The sequence below is a fragment of the Mustela lutreola genome, chromosome 1 (assembly GCF_030435805.1).
Source record: "Mustela lutreola isolate mMusLut2 chromosome 1, mMusLut2.pri, whole genome shotgun sequence".
Lineage (NCBI taxonomy): Eukaryota > Metazoa > Chordata > Mammalia > Carnivora > Mustelidae > Mustela > Mustela lutreola.
In genome coordinates, this window is record NC_081290.1 from 158,864,713 (window position 1) to 158,888,247 (window position 23,535).

At 35.2% G+C, this 23,535-nt stretch overlaps 1 non-coding gene and 1 pseudogene across 1 annotated transcript; both read left to right on the top strand.

Annotated features, from left to right (window-relative positions):
* Window positions 1–9,395: 9,395 nt before the first annotated feature.
* On the top strand, window positions 9,396–9,498 carry LOC131822925 (U6 spliceosomal RNA). Its single transcript, XR_009350399.1, has one exon. It is a non-coding gene; the product is annotated as a U6 spliceosomal RNA (small nuclear RNA).
* Window positions 9,499–21,326: 11,828 nt separating this feature from the next.
* The window catches only part of LOC131827417 (glucose-6-phosphate 1-dehydrogenase-like), a 66,389-nt pseudogene continuing 64,180 nt past the window's right edge, over window positions 21,327–23,535 (top strand).

Consider the following 23,535-nt stretch of genomic DNA (forward strand, 5'->3'; position numbering starts at 1 on the left):
ACAAAATAGAGCAACCGTTCTTGATAAAAACCCTCAACAAAGTAGGGATAGAAGGAACATACCTTAACATCATAAAGGATATTCGAAAGACCCACAGCTAATATCAATGGGGGAAAACTGAGAGCTTTTCTACCAAGGTCAGGAAGAAGACTGGGATGTCCACTCTCACCATTGTTAATTAAGATAGTACAGTACTTTAAGTTCTAGATTCAGCAATGAGACAACAATAAGGGATAAAAGGCATCCGAATCAGCAAGGAAGAAGTCAAATTTTCACTATTTATAAAAGACATGGTACTCGATACATAAAATCCAAAAGACTCCACCCCAAAATTGCTAGAATTGATACATGAAGTTGCAGAATACAAAATCAATGTACAGAAATCTGCATTTTTGTATACCAATAATGACGTGGCAGAAAATGAAATCAAGGAATCAATCCCATTTACAACTGTACCAAAAACAAAAAGATATTTACAAATAAACCTAACCAAAGAGATGAAAGATCTGTACTCTGAAAACTGAAGAACACTGATGAAAAGAAAAACTGAAGATGACACAAAGAAATGGAAAAACCTCCATGCTCATGAATTGGAAGAAAAAATATTATAAAAATGTCTATACTATCCAAAGTAATCTACACATTTAATGCAATCCCTATCAAAATACCACCAGCATTTTTTTTTTTTTACCACCAGCATTTTTTACAGGGCTAGAACAATCCTAAAATTGTTCTGGAACCACAAAAGACCCCAAATAGCTAAATCAATCTTGAAAAACAAAAGCAAAGCTGGATGCATCACAACTCTGGACTCAAAGTAAATTACAAAGTTCTAGTCATCAAGACAGTATGGTATCGGCATAAAAGCAGACACACAGATCAATGAAACAGAATAGAAAACACAGAAATGGACACATAGCTATATGTCAACTATGAGAAAGCACAAAATAATATCCAATGGAAAAAAGACAGTCTCTTCAACAAATGGTGTTGGGAAAACTGGACAGCAAGATATAGAAGAATGAAACTGAACCACTTTCTTACACCATACACAAAAATAAATTCAAAGTTGATGAGAGACCTAATGTGAGACAGGACACCATCAAAATCCTGCAGCAGAATAAAAGCAGCAACCTCTTTGACCTCAGCCAAAGCACCTTCTTACTAGACATGTCTCCTGAGATAAGGGAAACAAAAGCAAAAATGAACTATTGCAACTTCATCAAGATAAAAATCCTCTGCACAGCCAGGGAAACAACCAACAAAACTAAGGGGCAACCTACAGAATGGGAGAAGATATTTTCAAATGACCTATCTGATAAAGGGTTAGTATCCAAAATCTATAAAGAATTTATCAAATGCAACACCCAAAAAACCAAATAATCCAGTTTAAAAAATGGGAAAAGATATGAACAGACATTTTTCCAAAAAAGACATCCAGAGGGCTAACAGACAGATGAAAACTGGTTCAACATCACTCACCATCAAGGAAATTCAAATCAAAACTATACTGAGGTGCACCTGGGCAGCTCAGATGGCTAAGTATCTGCCTTTGGCTGAGGTCATGATCCTAGGGTCCTGGATCAAGACTTACGTCAGGTTCTCTGCTCTGCAGGGAGCCTGTTTCTCCTTTTTCTCTCCGCCTACGTCAAGACCTTCTTGTACACTCTCTCCCTCTGTCAAATGGTTAAATAAAATCTAAAAAAAAAGAACTACATTAAGATACCACCTCACACCTGTTGGGATAATTAATATTTACAACACAGGAAACAGAAGACATTGGTGACAATGTGGAGAAAGGGGAACACTCTCAAACTGTTAGTGGGAATGCAAACTGGTGCAGCTACTCTGGCAAATAGTATGGAGGAGGTTCCACAAAAAGTTAAATATAGAACTATCCTACGACCCAGCAATTGAACTACTACGTGTTTACCCAAAAGATACAAAAGTACTGATTTGAAGGAAGATGTGTACTTAGATACTTATAGTAGCTAAATTATATTGGGGTAACTGGGTGGCTCAGTCTGTTAAGTGTCTGCCTTCGCCTTGCGTTGTGATCCCAGAGTCCTGGGATCGAGCCCTGCATTGGGTTCCCTGCTCAGTGGGAAGCCTGCTTCTCCCTCTCCGTCTGCCATTCACTCCCCTTGTGCCCTCTGACTCTATCTCTCTGTCAAATAAGTAAATAAATAAAACCTTAAAACAAAAAACAAAAAACAGTAGCCAAATTATAGAAAGACCCCAAATGTCCACTGACTGATGATTGGATAAAAAAGAAGTGGTATGTACACACACAGACACACACACATACACCCATATAATGGAATATTACTCAGCCACAAAAAAAGAATGGAATCTTGCCATTTACAACAATGTGGATGGAGCTAGAGAGTTTTATGCTAAGCAAAGCAAGTCAGAGAGAGACAAATATATGATTTCATTCATATGTGGAATTTAAGAAACAAAACAGATGAACATGGGGAAGGGAAAAAAAAAAGAGAGGAAAGCAAACCATAAGAGACTCTTAAGCTATAGAGAACAAACTGAGGTTGATGGAAAGAGTTTTTTGGGTGGGGCATGGGCTAAATGGATGATGGATATTAGGGAAGGCATCTGGGATGAGCACTGGGTGTTATATGTAAGTAATGAATCACTAAATTCTACTCCTGAAACTAATAGTACATTGTATGTTAACTAGCTGGAACTAACAAATAAAATAAAACATTAAAAAAAATGAAGTAGCTGCCTCAGGGGCAGTATATGTAGAGACTATACTGGTTTTTTGATTTTCAACTAAATTAGGAATTTCAAAATTTATAATCTCCTGAATACTCTTGCCTTGTGTCTATCACAATGTCCTGCTCATGGTGAGACAATGATTATTTCATTTTAGAAGAGATGCTACAGTCAGCTTTCATGCCCACAGAAATATAATATTGACAATTAGATTTGTCCAACTTTCATTTAATCTCACTCCAGTAGACAGAAGAAAAAGTTCAACTGGAGATTAAAAGTGGGGAGTAAAAGAATAGTTAGAAGAGAAATCAATACCTCAGGGAACCCATTACAAAAACATGTAATAATACACCTTTTTTTTCTAGTTGAATCTAGTGATTTTATTTATTTATCTTTCTTCTAACTCTTCCTTAGACTATCACAAAAATTTAACAGAAGATGTTATATGTAATTAAGTATGTGCAAAGATTCCAAAATGTCATTGGCCTTTCATGATTTCAGGTGAAACAGAAATCAAAAACCATGGGGCGTCTGGGTGGCTCAGTGGGTTAAAGCCTCTGCCTTCAGCTCAGGTCATGATCTCAGGGTCCTAGGATCGAGCCCCGCATCGGGCTCTCTGCTCTGCGGGGAGCCTGCTTCCTCCTCTCTCTCTGCCTGCCTCTCTGCCTACTTGTGGTCTCTCTCTGTCAAATAAATAAATAAAATCTTAAAAAAAAAAAAAAAAAGAAAGAAATCAAGAACCATGAAGCTCATGCTCTTAAAAATGTCTTTGAGAATTCTTCTGCCTGGGAAGCACCCAGCAGGCAGCCATTCTCTTTCCTACATCCTTATTCTCTTGTTCTCTGGCCAATAACGTTTCCATCCCTCCTCTAAAAGCCTCAAGGAAACCAAATTTGCAAATTATCTCATTTTTGCATGATATCTTGGCTCTCTCAAACTATAGTTTCCAGAATTTAGGCTTTACTGTATATGCCTTTTTATGGTGTTTGGATACTACTCTCTCTCTCCCTCCTTCCCTTTTTTTCTCACTCACACACACCCACACACATACAAGCACACACGTGCACACACACACACACTCTCTCTCTCTCACACACACCCACACCCATATTCTTGGCTTTAACCAAAGAATCACCTGTCCTTGATTTTGTTCACTTATCTCTAACCAAAAGCTTCCCTTTCTGTCATTGTTCTTTTGCTTCTTCTTGTGCTATTACTATATGGCTTTTATTTGAAACTACAGCTGGCTTTTATTTGAAACTACAGCTAATTCCCTAGTATGGCATACACGATGGCATGCACTGTATAAATGATACTCATTGTTTTGAAAAGGTTTGGGGGATTGTTTTTTTTACTGTTTTTTTTGGTTTTGTTTTGTTTTTGGGGAGCTCGGGGGGACACTTAACAATCAGGTTGTATTTTACTCTCTTCAAGTTAATTGTGTCCTTTGGCGCAAAGGATGGGGGAGGCTGGTGCTGGGATGGGCAACCATATGACTATGAAATTTGATGATCATCATTGCCTAAACATAATATTGTAATGCTTTTGCCATGTGGCTGAGGGCTGAGGAGCAGCTTTTTTACTGTGAGCTGAAGTGGGTCAACCAGTAGTATGCGTAAGAAAAAAAGGGACACCCTGAAGCACAACTTCCAATAATGCGTCCCTGCTGGGAAATCAGAACATTAACTATAGAGCCCTGGCTATGGCAATCAGAGATAAAATGGATATTTTTTATCTATGGCTATAGGCTGATTGTGAGGGAATAAAGCAGAATTTCAAAGACTTTCAGGTTCTGCCAACACTGGCTGCAATTTCAAATCTAAGAAAAATCTTTAGAACTAATACTGTAATTGTGTTAGCTATTTTTAAGAACAAAGGCCACTATAATATTCAAAAGTAGGATTTTAAAACAAAAAATTAATATATATTCCTCTGTTATATTCACTTTTTGATTGTTCAAATTAAGGATAATCTATTCTGCTGCAATTTCTGCTATGATAAGCTGTAATTCTGTCTATTTGGCTGTATACCATAGGTACATATTTGTATATGTATGAAGCAGGATGAATTTAATAGGAATTTAAAAAACTTTTTTAGTACTTAACATTTGATGTATCTGATAATGATTTATGGATAAAGAACTTAAAATGATCAGTATCTCTTCTTTAATTTAACTTTATCTAGTTTTATATTTCTCCATTAAAGTTTTCTTTCCCAATGCAACAATTTCTGAAAAATAAATCCATAATATGCCACAAAACCACAGGTTTAAATTATGCAATATAATAGGGAGTGCTTAAATAGGAAAATTCTCATCTATAAAAAATCTTTGTGGCAATTGTCTTTCATTTAAGATTTTCCCAAATGACACACTAATTTCCAAAGAGGCACAAAGATCAGCACCACACTTAAAGTCCCACTGCAAGATGTATTTAGGGCCATTGAGCACAACTGCTTTGCCTGGATGGAATAAAATGCTATTGTTCCCTCTGAATTTTGAGCACTACTCTTTGACTTGAATCTCTCATAATTAAGGACATGTATATTATAAAGGCAAAGGAATCAAACGTAAAATTCCTGTTCTTTTTGCTAATTCTCAGATATGTCAACTTGCCAATGTGACTAGTTAATATACTTCTCTTTCAAAGTTAATTACAAGTAACCAGCCCATAAAAACATAGTGGAAGATACAGATATTGTAAATCCAATCAGGCATTCATTGATTCTATTTTCTACTGAGAGACAGAAGATTAAATGGACTTATTGTTACCAAAAATTGGGACCTCATAACTGACATTATCCAAAGAAAATTTTAAGGCACTAGACTCCCATAAATGATGTAAAAACAACAGTATAAAGTAATTCTTTTGTAAAAATTTTTTAAATTAAGTATAACATATCTACATAAAAGTGTTCAATAAATTATCATGAAGGCTACTCATAAAATCAGGAACTACATCTAGAAAAAGAATATTTACTTATTTATATCCAGAGACCTCTCCCAGTAATCACTGATTCTTTTTATTCCAAGATAACTACTCTCTAAACTTATAATCCATATATTAGAAGGACCTTTTTTTTTTTCCATTTATGTACATGGAATCATATACTCAGAATTGGCTGCATAATTTCAGAGGCTCAGTGAAAAATGAAATGGCTAGGGCATTTATTTAAAATGCATTAAGATTTTCAAGATGGTGACACTAGAACATTAAGCCAAGTGTGGACCCTGTGCAACAGTCAGAAAGCCAACTCTGTAGATACCACATATTTATATATATGTATAGATTTTTCCTCTCATTTAATTTGTGAAATTCATCATGATTCTGTGATTTTAATTTCTTCATTGGCATTATAGCATAGTTTGCCATCACATAAAAATAATTTATCTATCATCTCTATGAAAATTCATATTGTTTGCTGTAAGAATGATTATGAGTATGCTGATATTGTTCAATTATTAAAATTGAGGGGCCGCTGGGTGGTGCAGTCAGTTAAGCATCGACTTAGTTTAAGCTCAGGTCAAGATTTCAAGGTCATGAGATCAAGCCCCCATGCTGGGCTTCAAGCTCACTGAGGAGGCTGCTAAAGTTTCTCTCTCCCTCTCCCTCCATCCCTCCCTGTGTTCCTTCTTTCTCTCTCTCTAGGTGTCAAATAAATAAGTCTTTAAAAATAATTAATAAACACTTCTTTTAAAAACTAATTAAAAATTTAAACAATTTAAATACTGTTAAGGTAATTAAACAAAGAAGTCATTAGATTGAGGTCCCTCTAACGCCTCACCAACCTAAGTAAGCAAACCAAAATCTAAGCATTTAACTATGTCAAGATTAAGAAATCAACACCTGCGTACAACCAATCAAAAACCTCCAACTAGCCTTTCCCCAAAAGGGAAACTATTAAGCAGCTATAGCCATTGAAATAAGCTCCTTGTTTTGCTTCTATGTCTTCTTTATAAGACTATTCATTGCTTTTGCATGGAGTGTTCCTAACCACTTCCAGTTTAGTGCTGCCCAATTCAAATCTTTCCTCAAATAAATTCAAAAATTCCAATATTCCTCAAATTACGTTTAACAACAATCTTTTGTGTATTTTTTGGTGGATATTTGCCCCTCATTTCCATTGGGCATTTAGAAGAGTGAAATTTCTGTACCTAGTGAGCTTGTAAATAACATCTACTAAATTCGTATTTAGTAAGTATGGCCAAACAGATTTCCATGGTTGTGGAGTAAGTTTAAACTCTCATTAAGGTAGTTCTCTTCTATTCCTAATTTGGCAGTTGATTTTATAATGAATTAATTATTTAATTTTATTCTGCCTTTCCTGCAAATGTTGAATTAATCATATGATTTCGCTCATTTATTTTATTAATGTTCAAATATTATTCTCTATATAAATTTTACACTAAACTTGCATTCCTAGAGTTAATCCTAAATGGTCATGATATATTACCCTTTTTATATAACACTGTATCTACTTAGCTAAAATATTGCTTAGGATTTTTGAATCTATGTTTATGGATAAAACTAAGAAGCCAACTTTATCGTTAACTTCCTTGCCAGGTTTTATCATAATGTTATCATACACTCATCAAAAACATTGTATGATGCTCTATGAGTAAAGAATATTGTAACCCTTGGTATTTTAGTTTGCTTTGTTAAATTAACAAGTGAAATCTTCTGGATCTAGATTTTTATTTTGAGAAAATTCTTGGTACAGATTCTATTTCTTTACTAGATATAGGATTACTTGGATTTTTAACTTTTTAGTCAGTCACAATATGATGTGTTTTTCTAAAAGTCTGACACTCGTGTTTCAGATTTTAGTTGTTCTTTCTTTTCCTGCCACTTGCCAAGGGTTTATCATTTTTATTAACAATTTCAAATAACAATCCTTCTGCTTTGTCAAGCCTATCTCAAGTAAATTTAATTTCAATTTTATTAATTGATACTATCATCATTACTATGTTTTCCCTTTTACTTTATGAAATTTAGTTCTACTTTCCCATCTGTTTTCAGATACAGGATGAAGGTCATTAAATGTTATTTATTTTTACTATATGCATTTAAAATACAGCTCTACTTATAGCCCAGAAGATTTATCATTTATAATTATTCAATTACAAATATTTTATAATTTCTATGATTGTTCTTTGATCAATGAATCCTTTGGAATTATGATGATTCCTAAACAACGAGAGTTTCAAGTTTCATTTCACTTTTCACTTAAGAACATACAAGTGTTCCTTGAAATTTTTGAGGCTTTATTTATGGTGCAGTGTATAGTCGATTTTGATCAATAATTCACATGCATTTGAACACAATGTGCACTCTTTTAACATTGGTTGAATGTCTGCTGTTGTCAGGCTCGCTAATTTTGTCCTTCATATTTTCTATATTCTTATCGATTGTATTTCTTTACTCTATGAACTTTGAAGAAAGCTATGTCAAAAAAAAAAAAAAAGGTGTTTTAGTCCTAATAGCTTATGTTATCTCCTAAAGGATATAATATTTAATATTAATTATGGGTTAAATAAATGCTAAAACAGCTATTTAAAACAATTGGAGAGGACCCAAGATAAGGGAGAAACTAGAGAGGATTCAATCTTTGAATGACGGTAATTCATTGGATTAAATCCAACTTTATATCACCTTTTCCCCTTTGGTCTATACAGTTTAGAGCACCTAGAAAAAAGAAGAAAACCTAGAAGAAAGATTAGCTTATTGATATAATATAGCAAATAACAAAATTCAGGGGCCCCAAAGAAGGTATAAATTGAGAAAGAAAGTCCTGCAATCTGAAGAAGATTGTGCCTGACATCTGGATAAAAAAAGCTCTCAAAACTGACTGCCCCAAGAATAGTGCTTGGTTTGGTTAAGAATACCAGTATTCCAAAGGAAAGCAAGTGGTAGAAGGTTTAAAGAGCTGATATTTCTGCCGACTCCAGCACAAAAGAAAAATAGTTTGGAGTTTGAATATGACAAGTTAGAGAAACAAAGGACATACTCTGAGCTTTCATTTAAAATTCCAGAAGATCCATGTTTAGAAGAAAGACTGTGTCCTGGAATTAGGGCGCTCATCATGAACTAAGAGCAACACTGAAACAGAGTTATCTGACATATCACCACACAAAAAGGATCAGTTCTTAATTTATTTGCTTTCTGGAATGAAACTAAACACTATTAAGAGACAGAGATAATGAAATTCAGAGTTTTCATAATGTATAATCACTGATGAGCAAAATAAATCTGAAGTTTTTTAACACACGGAGACACAGGAAAATGACAGCCATTGCCCATGATCAAAGGCAGTCAAAAAAATAAAATAAAACGAAAAAACAAGTCCAGAGATGACTCCAATATTTAAATTAACAGATAAAACCTTTTCATTAGCTGTTATAAATACAATCAATGACAGAAGTGAAACTGAGATCAAAATAATTGGATAGATTTGGAATCCAAGCATTGATACGGTAAGGGTAAAAGTAATTATGTTGAAATTCTAGAAGGGAGTATCACCGTGCTTAAAATGAAAAATTTAATAGATAGACTTAATAGAAGATGAGAGAGGATGATATGATGGTCAATGAAATTGCAGACGATTAATAGAAATTATCCTATTTAAGTAATGGGGAAATATTTATTTTAAGTAGTTCTGCTTTCATGCTCACTTCAGTAGCACATATACTAAAACTAGAATGATACGAAGATTAGCATGGCCCCTGTGCAGGATGACATACCAATTTGTGAAGTGTTCCATATTTTCAAAGAAGGAAGAAAAGGAAGGAAGGAAGGAAGGGAGGGAAAGAGAGAGAGAGAGAGAGGAAGGAAGGAGGGTAGGTTGGTTGGTTAGTTCTGTTTTGATATGTGAGGCAACATTAAGTGGTCCAATATGCATGTAATAGAAACCAAGAAGTAACTCTTCGTAAACAGACTGATGATTTTTACTACAGAAATATAATAATGGAGAGTCCTTGCTTTAAAATTGATTTTTGGGTAAACAAATCTGGTTTGTCTTCCTTTCTTACTGAAAAAAATAAAAACAAAGCCAAAATAATACAACAAGAACTAGAACAACAGAACACTTAGTTCATGGGTTAAGTGGATTTGGAAGAATGGAAAATAGTCATATAGACTACTTCTTTCTGGGTAGCTTTTAACACAGTATAAAACAGGAAAATCAAAATGGAAATGGCTTCCTTTGAGAACAATATCTCTTTATATGCATGGCAACACATACATTACCCAAACCAAAGACTCAAAGTAAGTGAAGGAATAGTTCTGACCTCTTTTAGAAGGAAATGCAATATCATTGCTGTGTTCTTTCTTTTTGGATTATTAATAAAATTTGGTGATTGGTTAGATCCATGATTAACAAAAGTCTGCTTTGAGAGTTCAAATTTTGTGTTAACACAGTTACTTATTTTGAACAGGAGTAATCATGAGAGTCTAAGGTGACTCACATGGTGATTAGTGTCTGTCATAGAAAACAGAAGAGAAATTAGAGGTTGAAGAAGTTAAAGATACATTTTGCAATTGCACATTTATGATTGGTTTTGGTTGAAAAGACCCTCAACATAATATATAGTACTTCATTCTGGGTGAGATTTAAGAGTTCATTTTAAGAAAAATATATAGGGGTGCCTGGGTGGCTCAGTTTGCCTCCGGCTCAGGTCATGATCTCAGGGTGCTAGGATCGAGCCCCACATCCAGTTCCCTGCTTGGCAGGAAGTCTGCTTTTCCCTCTCCCTCTGCTGCTCCCCTGGCTTGTGTTCCCTCTCTCGCTCTCTGTCTCTGTAAGATAAAATAATAAAATCATACACACACACACACACACACACACACAGAAATAATTTGGCTATTGCAACATGTATTTCAAAGATCCCTTTTCCCTGTCATATGTAAACTGTCTTACTGGCATTATACAATGTGGCAGTCAGATTCCCAAGGTAAATAATTTCTATTCCCAACAATGCATATTATTTATATGTATTTCTTCTAAGGATATCAAAATAGTTTATGAATGTAATGTTCATAGTATCCTTGAGGGGCAAACAGACTTAAGTTGTCATAATTACAATTCAAAGATGTGCATAACAGTTTTGTATTTAAAAAGCCATCCCAAAGGAATACACTAGTTATAGACAGGAAAAAAAAAATTATTGCATACTTTTTTATTGTTTGAGGTTTTATAATCAGTTGCCAGGCAACTGGATCTTTTTGTCTATTTAAATTGCTTCTGGGGGCGCCTGGGTGGCTCAGTGGATTAAAGCCTCTGCCTTCGGCTCAGGTCATGATCCCAGGGTCCTGGGATCGAGCCCCACGTTGGGCTCTCTGCTCTGTGGGGAGCCTGCTTCCTCCCCCCTCTCTCTCCGCCTGCCTCTCTGCCTACTTGTGATTTCTCTCTCTCTGTCAACTAAAAAAAAAAAAAAAAAATCTTAAAAAAAATTGCTTCTGGGGGCTGGGTGGCTCAGTAGGTTAAGCATCTGGCTTCACCACAGGTTATGATCCTGGCATCCTGAGATTGAGTCCCTCATCAAGGTCCCTGCTCAGCAGGAAGTCTGTATCTCCCTCCCCCTCAACCTCTCTTCCCTTCCCCCCTGCTCATTCTCTCTCTCTTCCAAATAAATAAAATCTAAAAAAAAATTAAAAATAAAAATAAATTGCTCCTATGATAGTTGTTTTAAAAATCAATGGTTATGTTGATTACAGTTCTACTACACAAATTTCACCTAATTTGCAGTGCTATATACATATATATATTTCTCTTTCATAATCTCCATAGTAATACTTCTTGGGATTTTTCAATGACCATCTTATTTCCAGTCATATAATTTTACAGGTAAACTGAAAGACTGGGCAAAGTAAATATGAGTGGGAAATTTAATGTTTGCATTTGCAGAGTGGTTATTATTTTTTTTTCCTTACTTGACTTCAACTGTAACGGTTAGCATTCCCATTTTATAAGCTAACAGGGAGGTTAAGAAATGTAATTACTAAGGTGAGCACATACTTTAGTATCTAACACAAGCTAGTTTTTAGAGTAAAAGTATGTGGCCATTAACATATACTTCAAAGTAACACACAAAAACTAAGACTATCCCAGAAAATTGGGATACATGGTCATCCTATTATAGTACTCATACTATAACTAATGTATATTTGTTCACAAAACAAAGTTCCTAAATATGTTACACTCCTCTATTACAATAATTCTAAATATTTTAAACATTAAAGTTTATTACATTAGATTCATAGTGAGTTTTCACATCCAGTTAGGATTGCTTATAAATATTCCTGTTAGCCAATTAGACATGTTATCTCATATACACTGTCAGTTAATATATACAGATATACCAGGCACTGTTTCTAATGCTTTATTTACATTAATTAATTCACTCTTTCCAACAATCCAGGGCTTAAGTATTATTACTAAGCCATTTTCCAGATGAGAAAACTAAAGTATTGAGTGACTACTCATGGTTCCATTGGACTAAGTCAAAATTTGAACCCAGGCTTTCTAGTTACCCAAATGTCTTGTCTTTCTTTCTTTCTTTTCTTTTTTGTATCAAACTTTATTTACTTATCTTGGAGAACTGTTATAAGAATTTGGTGGGGGGGATACATTAACCATCTGCCATAAGAAATTCATAGCATATGGCAGGCACTCAGATGGTGATGGTGATGATGATCATTGTGAATGACTTGACATAAATCATTCTTGATTCTAAAAGGGCAGTCAGTTCAAAATAAGACACTAATCTTGGTCAGACCTATGCCCAAGGCAATTTGGCACGTGGTTTCATTATTTAACTTCTTCATTTCTAGTGCTACTCCCAAGAGACTGATTGAATGATTGATTTTTTATTTAAATTCTATCAATTAACATACAATGTATAATTAGTTTCAGAGGCAGAGGTCAGTGATTCATCATTATAACACCTGTTGCTCATTACATTACATGCCCTCCTTAATGTCCATCACCCAACTACCCCACCCCCTGCTCCAGTAACCCTCAGTTTGTTTCCTATGATTAAGAGTCTCTTATGATTTGTCTCCCTCTCTAACATCATCTTGTTTTATTATTTTCTCTCTTACCATATGATCTCCTGGTTTGTTTCCTAGATTTCACATATGAGTGAGATCATATGGTAATTGTCTTTCCCTGATTGACTTATTTCACGTAGCATAATATCCCTCAGTTCCATCCATGTCATTGCAAATGGCATAAAACATACAGGTTTTTACCCTGCTTGCATTTAATATTGCATCATGAAATTTACCCACATTATCATAGATTGCAGTCTAATATTCTATCAAACTGACATATTACAATTTATTTAATTTTGCCTAACTTTAAATTTTCCTTATTTGTAACTAAGACAAATAAAGCTAATGTTAAAATACTTGCATTCTGCAGAGAACCCTGGTTAATTTCATAAAATTTATTTCTACACTGAAAGATTTAAATAGTTTTAAAAATGACACGAGGCATATATTGCCAAACCTCATTTTGCACATTATAATTCCAGTATATGTTTTTTTCTTCCCTAAGTGAACAAAATGATTTTGAATTTGAGATACTTAAAAACTTGGCGCATACTATCTATTCATAAATGATATAAAGAAGTTATAAGGCAAATGTGACAAAATGTTAAAAACTATTGTATCTGGGAAAGTTTTAATAAACTTTTTCATACACTCCTTGCAACTTTTTTGATAAAAGTAAACAAATGTGCACGAAAAACAATAGCATACATAGATATGTTGGGGTTAAAAATGTATGTTTAAGTATTATATATGATAAAAATAGCACAAAGTATGAAAGGTACAAACAAAATGTACTCCTTCAATCCCTTCAGCAACCATGAAAAATAATATAAAGATACATAGCTTAAAAAGCCAATAAAGGAGCATGAACTGATTATAAAATAATACTACTACTACTCAATAGGAAACAAGGCATTTATAAAAAATGTATTTATAAAGAAATAATAATTGGAACAGGTTAACAGAAAATACAGAGTAAAGCACAAGAGCTAAACCCAACTGTTTTTTTAAAAAATAGATTAATTGCATATGAATGACTTTCAAATATATGAAAAAAACTGGGGCACCTGGGTGGCTCAGTGGGTTAAAGCCCCTGCCTTCGGCTCAGGCCATGATCCCAGGGTCGTGGGATTGAGCCCCGCATTGGACTCTCTGCTCAGCAGGGAGTTGGCTTTCTCCTCTCTCTCTCTGCCTGCCTCTCTGCCTGCCTGTGGTCTCTGTCTGTCAAATAAATAAATAAAATCTTAAAAAACATATATATGAAAAAAACTAAACAGAAACTTAAGATAAATCTGCAACCACAGTGGGGAAATTTATCAACTATCTCTCAGTAATTGATAGAACTGCTGAAAATTGATTATTATATAGAAGACCTCAACAACACAATGAGCAAAACTCAAACATCTCTACATCTTATAGCTCTAGAATACCCATTTATCTAAAAAATTATATAATGACTACTCATCAAGATAGACCATATGGTGAGAAATGAAAGCATATTACATTGCAAAAGACCAAACTTGTAAAACTAAAATTAAATTACAAATCAATAAATACAATATGAGGAAAAGCCTCAATACTTGCAAGTTTAGTAAAATATTTCTTCCTAATCCTTTCACAAAACATATACCAAGTTACACTAGAATAAACTGCCAACTGAAAAAAACATGAAAATACTGCATGGATATATATGTGATTTAGCAAAAGCAATGTTCAGAAAGAGAAAATTTAACATCTTGGAAGAGGAAAAAGGTTTAAATACTGCTGATCTAGAGGACTTGTTGTTTTAGTCCTAATATGTAAAGAGTTTGAAAAGTCATCATTTCCAATGTATCAACAAGAAAAAGCGATTCACACTTAACCTACTTTATTGTTTGGCCCACAGGAACTAAAGTTGCAGAACAAACCACAACTCTAAAATCTGAAGACACAGGCATATCAAGAGCACCACAGACACGATCTGCTTACCTGGAGCAGAAGCTGCTTAAGCTATGAAGTAGTACAGAAGTTTAAAGAGCCATTTTTTTTCTTGTCTTTTTTTATTATAATATTTTACTTTTTCAATTTCTTTTCAGTGTACCAGAATTCATTGTTTATGCACCACACCCAGTGCTCCATGTAATACGTGCCCTCCATAATACCCACCGCCAGGCTCACCCAACTTCCCACCCTCTGCCCCTTCAAGACTCTCAGATTAGGGCACCTGGGTGGCTCAGTGGGTTAAGCCCCTGCCTTCAGCTCGGGTCATGATCTCAGGGCCCTGGGATCGAGTCCCGCATCAGGCTCTCTGCTCAGCAGGGGGCCTGCTTCCCTTCCTCTCTCTCTGCCTACTTGTGATCTCTCTCTGTCAAATAAATAAATAAAATCTTTAGAAAAAAAAACCTCTCAGATTGTTTTAAAGAGTCATTTTGACGAACTGCTGGAGGTTGAATGTGTATTAAAGAGTGAGAAACTCGTTGGAGCAGAAGTTTCAGTGGAATCCCTCACATTTTCATAGACTTTACGTTAGGAAATCCACCAGGTCTTGATGGTAGAAATCTGAGAAAGATACCCACTAGACTCTGAGAGAGGGGAAAAAAAAAAAAAGTGATTATGTGGATTTCTTTTAAGATTCTCCCTGACAAAGTCATAGCCTTCAGGGGCATCAGTTTTATTAGAGCCTGATCACAGTGTGGAAGAGTAGTCCTCCCAATCTATCCCCTTCTAGCATTTTTGTCTCAGCAAGGGGCTGAGTGAGTGGGAAGGAATCTATACCAATGGAAAATAGTCTTAAGTCTAAATGCCATAGTCTTGATGCCAGAACAACTAAAAGAATGAGTTTAATCATAAGACTACAGAAAACTTTCCCTCCTCCACACCTGACCACCCCATAAAAAAGACCTTTGTATAAAAACAATGGTGCACAGCTGAAAGAACTATAACATGCAGTGTCCCTCAGGAGGAGGGCCTACGAAAGTCCAAAGTCAAAAGAGAAGGACATTAAAGAAATCTGAAGCCTCTCACTTGCAACCACAACAAACATTAAACAGTACTCAACTTCTATCTAAGTTAACATAAATTGTCACACTAAATGCCTCACACCTCAGTTTCTGTTACTTGATACATCACGTTCAGATTTCACTGAAAAATAACAAGGTATTCCAAAAAGCACCAAAACACCATATGAAGAGAGAAAGCAAGAATAAGAATAAGAATCAGATTCATACATGACAAAGATTTTGGAATTAACAGACATTTTTTGAGATATTTATAAATTCTATGTTGAAGCTCTTTTTTTTTTTTTTTTAATTAACACATGTTTTATTATTTGTTTCAAAGGTACAGGTCCGTGATTCATCAGTCTTACACAATTCACAGTGCTCACCATAGCACATACCCTCCCCAAAGTCCATCACTCAGTCACCCCATCCCTGCCCCCGTCACTCCAGCAACCCTCAGTTTGTTTCCTGAGATTAAGAGTCTCTTACAGTGTCTCTTCCTCTCTGGTTTCCTCTTATTTCATTTTTCCCTCCTGTTGCCTAAGATCCCATGTTTTGTTTCTCAAATTCCTCCTATCAGTGAAATCATAAGATAATTATCTTTACCCAATTGACTTATTTCACTTAGTATCATACCCCCTGTTCCAACCACATCATTGCAAATGGCAAGATTTCAATTTTTGATGGCTGCATAATATTCTAATATATATATATATATATATATATATATATATATATATATATATACCACACCTTCTTTATCCATTCATCTGTTGATGGACACCTAGGCTCTTTCCATAGTTTGGCTATTGTGGACATGGCTGCTATAAACATTGGGGTGCACATGCCCCTTTAGATCACTACACTTGTATCTTTCATGTAAATACCCAGTAGTGAAATTGCTGGGTGATAGGGTAGCTCTATTTTCAACTTTTTGAGGAACCTCTATACTGTTTTCCAGAGTGGCTGCACCAGCTTGCATTCCCACGAAGAGTGGAGGAGAATTCCTCTTTCTCAACATCCTCCCCAACACTTGTCATCTCCTTGCTAATTTTAGCCATTCTGACTAGCGTAAGGTGGTATCTCATTGAGGTTTTGATTTGTATTTCCCTAATGCCAAGTGATGCTGAGCACTTTTTCATGTGTTTGTTGGCCATTTGGATGTCTTCTTTGCATAAATATGGAATTTTAAACACCTATGATTGGTATGTTTGTTTGTTTTAAATAGATTTTTAAAAATAATATATTATTTGTTTCAGGGGTACAGTTCTGTAATTCATCAGTCTTACACAATACACAGCGCTCACCAACAACACATACTCTCCCTAATTTATTTGAGAGAGAGAGAGCAAGCAGGGGGAGGGTTAGAAGGAGAGGGAGAGAAAATCTCAAGCAGACTCTGTGTCAAATGTGGAGCCCAAGGTGGAGCTGGATCTCACAACCCCAAGAGCATGACCTGAGCTGAAATCAAGAGTCAGACACTTAACTTACTGAGCCACCCCCCAGGACCTCTATGATTGGTATGTTAATGGAGAAAGGAGACAGCATGTAAGAATAAATATAGTATGTAGGCAGAGAGACAGAAACCCTAAAAATAATTTAAAGTAAATGCTAGATATTCAAACAGTGTAACAGAAATGAAGAATGTCTCTGATAGGCTCATCTATAGAATGGATATGACCAAGGAAAGCATTAATGAGCTTGAAAATGTCAGTAAACTTCTCCAGCAAAATTACAAAAAAAATTAAAAGGTAAAAATAAGATAAATCCCAGAAAAGCTAAGAGCTGTGGATCAATTGCAATATACATACAAAAGTATATTTTGAATATAGAAAGAGAAGAGAGTAAATAATAAAAAAATATTTAAATTACTAATGGTAATTCTGAACTTCCCAAATTAATGAATAACTAACCACAGACTCATGAAGATCAGAAAACAATAGGAAAAATAGCAGTAACAATAAAAAACTGTACTTAAGCATATCATATTAGAAAGTATGCATGAAAGAAGATACTGGAGTAAAATGTTCTAAAATGTCAAAATTAAGAACACCAATCAAGAATTCTACAGCAGATAAAACCATCTTTCAAAAATGAGAATAATCACTTTATCGGAAAAAATAAAAATGAGGGAATTTATGATTAGTAGACCTGCTGTGGAATAAGTATTAAAGAAGTTAAAGAAGTGATTTAGGACAGAAATGGAGAACTGAAAGATACAATGATCAGAAAAGAAGAAATAATTGTCTTTCCTCTGCAGAGAACATGATTGTCTGTAAATATATATATATATATATATATATACACTAACAAAGGAACTAAACATGTTCTTACCATAGGGGCCAGCAATTATGCTCCTAGGTATTTACCTAACAGATTTAAAACTTGCGCTCACACAAGATATTGCAGTTTAATATTTATAGTCGTCTATTTATAATTGCAAAAAAAGAAAACAACCAACATAGACTTTAAGAGGTGAATGAATAAGCAAACTATGGTACATCCACACAATATAATATTGTTCATTAATAAAATAAAAGGACTAATAAGACATAAAAAGACATACTTGAATCTTAAATGCATGTTGCTAAACAAAAGAAGCCATTCTAAAAAGCTACATACTGGATGATTCTAATTACAATATTCTGTAAAAAAGAACACTATAGAGATGAGACAAATGCTCAGTGATTATAAAATGCTCAGAGAGAAAGGTGAATAGGTGAAACACAGGGTTCTTTTAGGATGATAAAGTTTTCTTTATGATGTGGTAACAGAATATATATCATATGTATATTTGTCAAAACCAATAAAAATTTACAACCCAAAGAGTGAACATTAATGTATGCTACTTTTAAAATCATTTAATAGGTTGGGGAGTCCTCTGATGGACAAATGTGAGAAAATCATTTAACTTATTACAACTGTATTAAGCAAATTTACTGGAAGCAGGATTAAAATGTTTTAGAAATGAGAGAAGTCTGTAAGACTAAGGCAAAAGCCAGTATATGCAAGCAACATACTCTAGCTGATAAAATTATTTTCCATGGAAATGTAAATTAACAATTCTAATAGTGCTATGTATGCATAGCACTCTAATTTATAAAGATACCTCCAATGGAAATACAAGTTGACAATTCTAATAGAGCTATACATGTACACTGGAATTGAAAAATTAAGAAAATGTATCATGGCTGGTAGGAGTTAGGTTTCTCACTTCAGGATGGAAAATTTATAAATAAGTGAAGTGAGGAGGCTAGAATGATCCATACGGTAATAGATTAGAATTGGAGACATCAGAATAAACTTAAGTGTACTTCCATATTGAGATGAATTTACATACAGAAATATTTATAGATGTGTATACACAAAGGAATGGATATGCACATGTATTTCTTTATTGTAAATTGGAATAATACAAAAGAAATAACACCCCTCATCCCTCCAGCAACAAACATGCTTAGCACCCAGAGCTCAAAGTCTAACTTCCCAATTTAAAGAAAACTATAGGGCCTATGGGATACATGGCTGATTTTAGGACTGGGATAGGAAATAAAACAAAATGAGTTTATAGTATATGTAGTGCAAGAAAGGAAGGAAGTACTTTAAAAAATGGTGGAGAAATGTCAAGTGGCCAACACTATGACCCCTGAGAAAGAAAATAAAATAGTATTGAATTTAAAGTATAAAATAAATAAACATGAGTCCATACCAATATAAATAAGTGATTAAAATAAATGGAAGACATCTCTCATTCAGAAGAATTCCTAATAACTTATGTAGATAACCTTCCCTTAAGTAGGTAGAGCATAACTCTCCACTCCATAAGTGTGGGATTCTCATGAGTTCCTTCTAAATAATGTATTATATGAAGAGAGAGAGAGAGAGAGAGAGAGAGAGAGAGAAAGAAAGAAAGAAAGAAAGGAAGAAGAACTTTAAAGTGGAGAAATCCAACTAACCTGACAGAAGCCACGGGTACCAAGTTTTACATCAATAGTGATAAATAATGTCAGGATAATATGTACCCTTGATATAATGCAATGGCACTTTAGCTCTATGGTCTTCCTCCCAAAAGGATATAATATCCATCTAACTATGAGAAAAAAACATGAGAAATACCCATATATAGAGATAATATACAAAATACCTGATTAGTATTCCTAAACACTGTCAAGAATATCAAAACCAAGAAAAGTCTAAGGAAGTGGCACAAGCATTAGGAGACCAATGAAATATGATACCTGTTAGATCTGTGGCCCTGGGAATGCAGGAGGAACAATAAAATGGCCGCCAGACCAACATCTTCCCCCTACTCAGGACTTTCCTGACAGAAGGGCATTTATCAAGGACATGTCACCTTAAGTAAACCGAAACTTATGCAAAAAACAGAAACCAGCTACTTTGGGACTCTCCAACCCCCAACCTCTAACCTTACCAAATATGGTTATGAGCCCCCGCCCTGCCTTGGCCCAATAAAAGCTCACTCAACCCCTTCCCGGGTGTGACTTCCCCAACTCACCTCTCCTGAGTGAGGAACCTTGCCCGAGGGCGCCTTTAATAAACCTTGCCTTGCACCTATCTTGCCTGGTGTCATGTCTATCTTGCCTGTAAAACCTTGCAATACCCATAAATAATGTAGTACCTAAGCAGTTTCCTGGAACATAAAAAGAATATTTTTTAAAATAAGTAAATTTTAGGGAAGGGAGGCAAGATGATGGAAGGGTAGGGGATCTCATATCATCTAGTCCCTTGAATTTATCTCGATAACTATCATATCATTCTAAACACCTATGAATTCAGCTTGAAAGGTAAGAAAAGGATTGCTGGAATTCTACAAATAGAAAAGTAACTCCCTTCTGAAAGGTAAGTGTGGAGAAGTGAATTGGAGGGGATATATCAGAAGATAAACTGCATGGGTTGGGAGCCTCCTTAAGTTGGCTATTGGAAAGTTATATAGCCTTGGAGTATAAAATCAGAACTTTTAGAAGTCTACTCCAGTAAGAGATGTCCCTGCCTGGAAGGTGGTTAGGTGGTGAAGTAGGGCAGAATCCTAGGTGGGACAGTGGAGTCTCCAGATCTCCAGGGTCACAGAGAACAGCAATGTCTGAGCCAGTGGAGTTCCCAAGCACTGGAGCAGGGAAATGGGTTACAATCAGTGAGCATGGGAGTGGGCTCTCAGGTAGGTTTGCCATAAACCATGAACCGCAGTGCAATTGGGTGACAGCTCTCTGTGTGAGGGACCTGCAAGCAGCAGACTACAGCTATCCTCCTCCCTCCCCTGGGAGGATCATTGCTTGCTCCCCTGGGAGGATCAGTGATACCAGAATTATTGCAGTCCCAGAGGAAAAAGAAAGAGAGAGGGACAGAAGGTATATTTGAGTAAATCATAACTAGAACTTTCCTAATCTGGAGAAGGTAAAAGGTATTCAAGTCCAAGAGGGAGAGAGAACTCTCCCACAAAATCAATAAAAATAGATCAACCCCCTAACATATAATATTGAAGCTTGCCATTTCAGAAATAACGAGAAAATCCCATAAGGAGCTTGAGGCAAGAGCTCCATAACCTGCAATGGTAGAACCATTAGACTGGCAGCAGACCTTTCCACAGCGATCTGGTAAGCCAGAGGGTTAGCATGATATATTCAGGGTACTAAGTGAGAAAACTATGCAGCCAAGAATATTTTATCTAGCAAGGATGTCATTCAGAATGGAAGGACTGATAAAGAACTCCCAGGACAAAAAGAAAATAAAAGAATTTGTGGTCATTAAACCAGCCTTACAAAAAAATATTAAAGGGAATCCTATAAGCAAAGAGAGAGCTCCCAAGTAACATAAGCCAGAAAGAAATGGAGATGATCTACAGAAACAGACACTTTACATGTAATACAATGGCACTAAGTTCTTATCTTTCAATAATTACTCTGAATGTAAATGGGCTAAATGCCCCAATAAAAAGACACAGGGTATCAGCCTGGATAAAAAAGCAAGACCCATCCCAATGAAAACACGATGGTTTAAAATCTGTGGGACACAGCAGAGGCAGTCCTGAGAGGAAAATATATAGCAGTACAAGCCTTTCTCATGAAACAAGAAATGTCTCAAGTACACAGCCTAACCCTACACCTAAAGGAGCTGGAGAAAGAACAACAAAGAAAGCCTAAACTCAGCAGAAGAGAAGATCAGAGCAGAAATCAATGAAATAGAAACAAACAAACAAACAACAACAACAAAAAAAAACCCAGAACATTTCAACTAAACTAGGAGCTGGTTCTTCAAAAGAATTAATAAGATTGATAAACCCCTGGCCAGACTTATCAAAAAGAAAAGAGAAAGGACTCAAATAAATAAAATCATGAATGAAAGAGGAGAGATCACAGCCAACACCAGAGAAATACAGACAATTATAAGAACATACTATGAGCAATTCTACACCAACAAATTTGACAATCTGGAAGAAATGAATACATTTTTAGACACATATAAACTACCACAACTGAACCAGGAAGAAATAGAAAACCTGAACAGACCCATAACCAGTAAGGAGATTGAAACAGTCATCAAAAATCTCCAAAGAAACAAAAGTCCAGGGACAGATGGCTTCCCAGGGGAATTCTACCAAACATTTAAAGAAGAACTAATTCCTATCCTTTTGAAGCTGTTCCAAAAAATAGAAATGGAAGGAAAACTTCCAAACTCATTTTATGAGGCCAGCATCATATTGATCCCAAAACCAGACTAGGATCCCACCAAAAAAGAGAACTACAGACCAATATCCTTGATGAACACAGATGCAAAAATTTTTACCAAAGTACTAGCCAATAGGATTCAACAGTACATTAAAAGAATTATTCACCACGACCAAGTGGGATTTATTCCAGGGCTGCAAGGTTGGTTCAACATCCGCAAATCAATATGATACAATACACTAATGAAAGAAAGAATAAGAACCATATGATACTCTCAATAGATGCTGAAAAAGCATTTGACAAAGTACAGCAACCCTTCCTGACTAAAACTCTTCAAAGTGTAGGGATAGAGAGCACATACCTCAATATTATCAAAGCCATCTATGAAAAACCCACCACAAATATCATTCTCAATGGAGAAAAACTGAAAGCTTTTCTGTTAAGGTCAGGAACATGGCAGGGATGTCCATTATCACCACTGCTATTCAACATAGTACTAGAAGTCCTAGCCTCAGCAATCAGACAACAAAAAGAAATTAAAGGCATCCAAATTGGCAAAGAAGTCAAACTATCACTCTTTGCAGATGATATGATACTATATGTGGAAAACCCAAAAGCCTCCACTCCAAAACTTCTAGAACTTTTACAGGAATTCAGCAAAGTGTCAGGATATAAAGTCAATGCACAGAAATCTGTTGCATTTCTTTACACCAACAACAAGACAGAAAAAAGAGAAATTAAGAAGTCAATCCCATTTACAATTGCACTCAAAACAATAAGATACTTAGGAATAAACCTAACCAAAGAGGCAAAGAATCTACACTCAGAAAACTATAAAGTACTCATGAAAGAAATTGAGGAAGACACAAAGAAATGGAAAAATGTTCCATTCTCATGGATTGGAAGAACAAATATTGTGCAAATGTCTATTCTACCTAAAGCAATCTACACATTTAATGCAATCCCTACCAAAATCCCATCCATTTGTTTTCAAAGAAATAGAACAAATAATCTTAAAATTTATATGGAACCAGAAAAGACCTCGAATAGCCAAAGGAATATTGAAAAAGAAAGCCAAAGTTGGTGGCATCA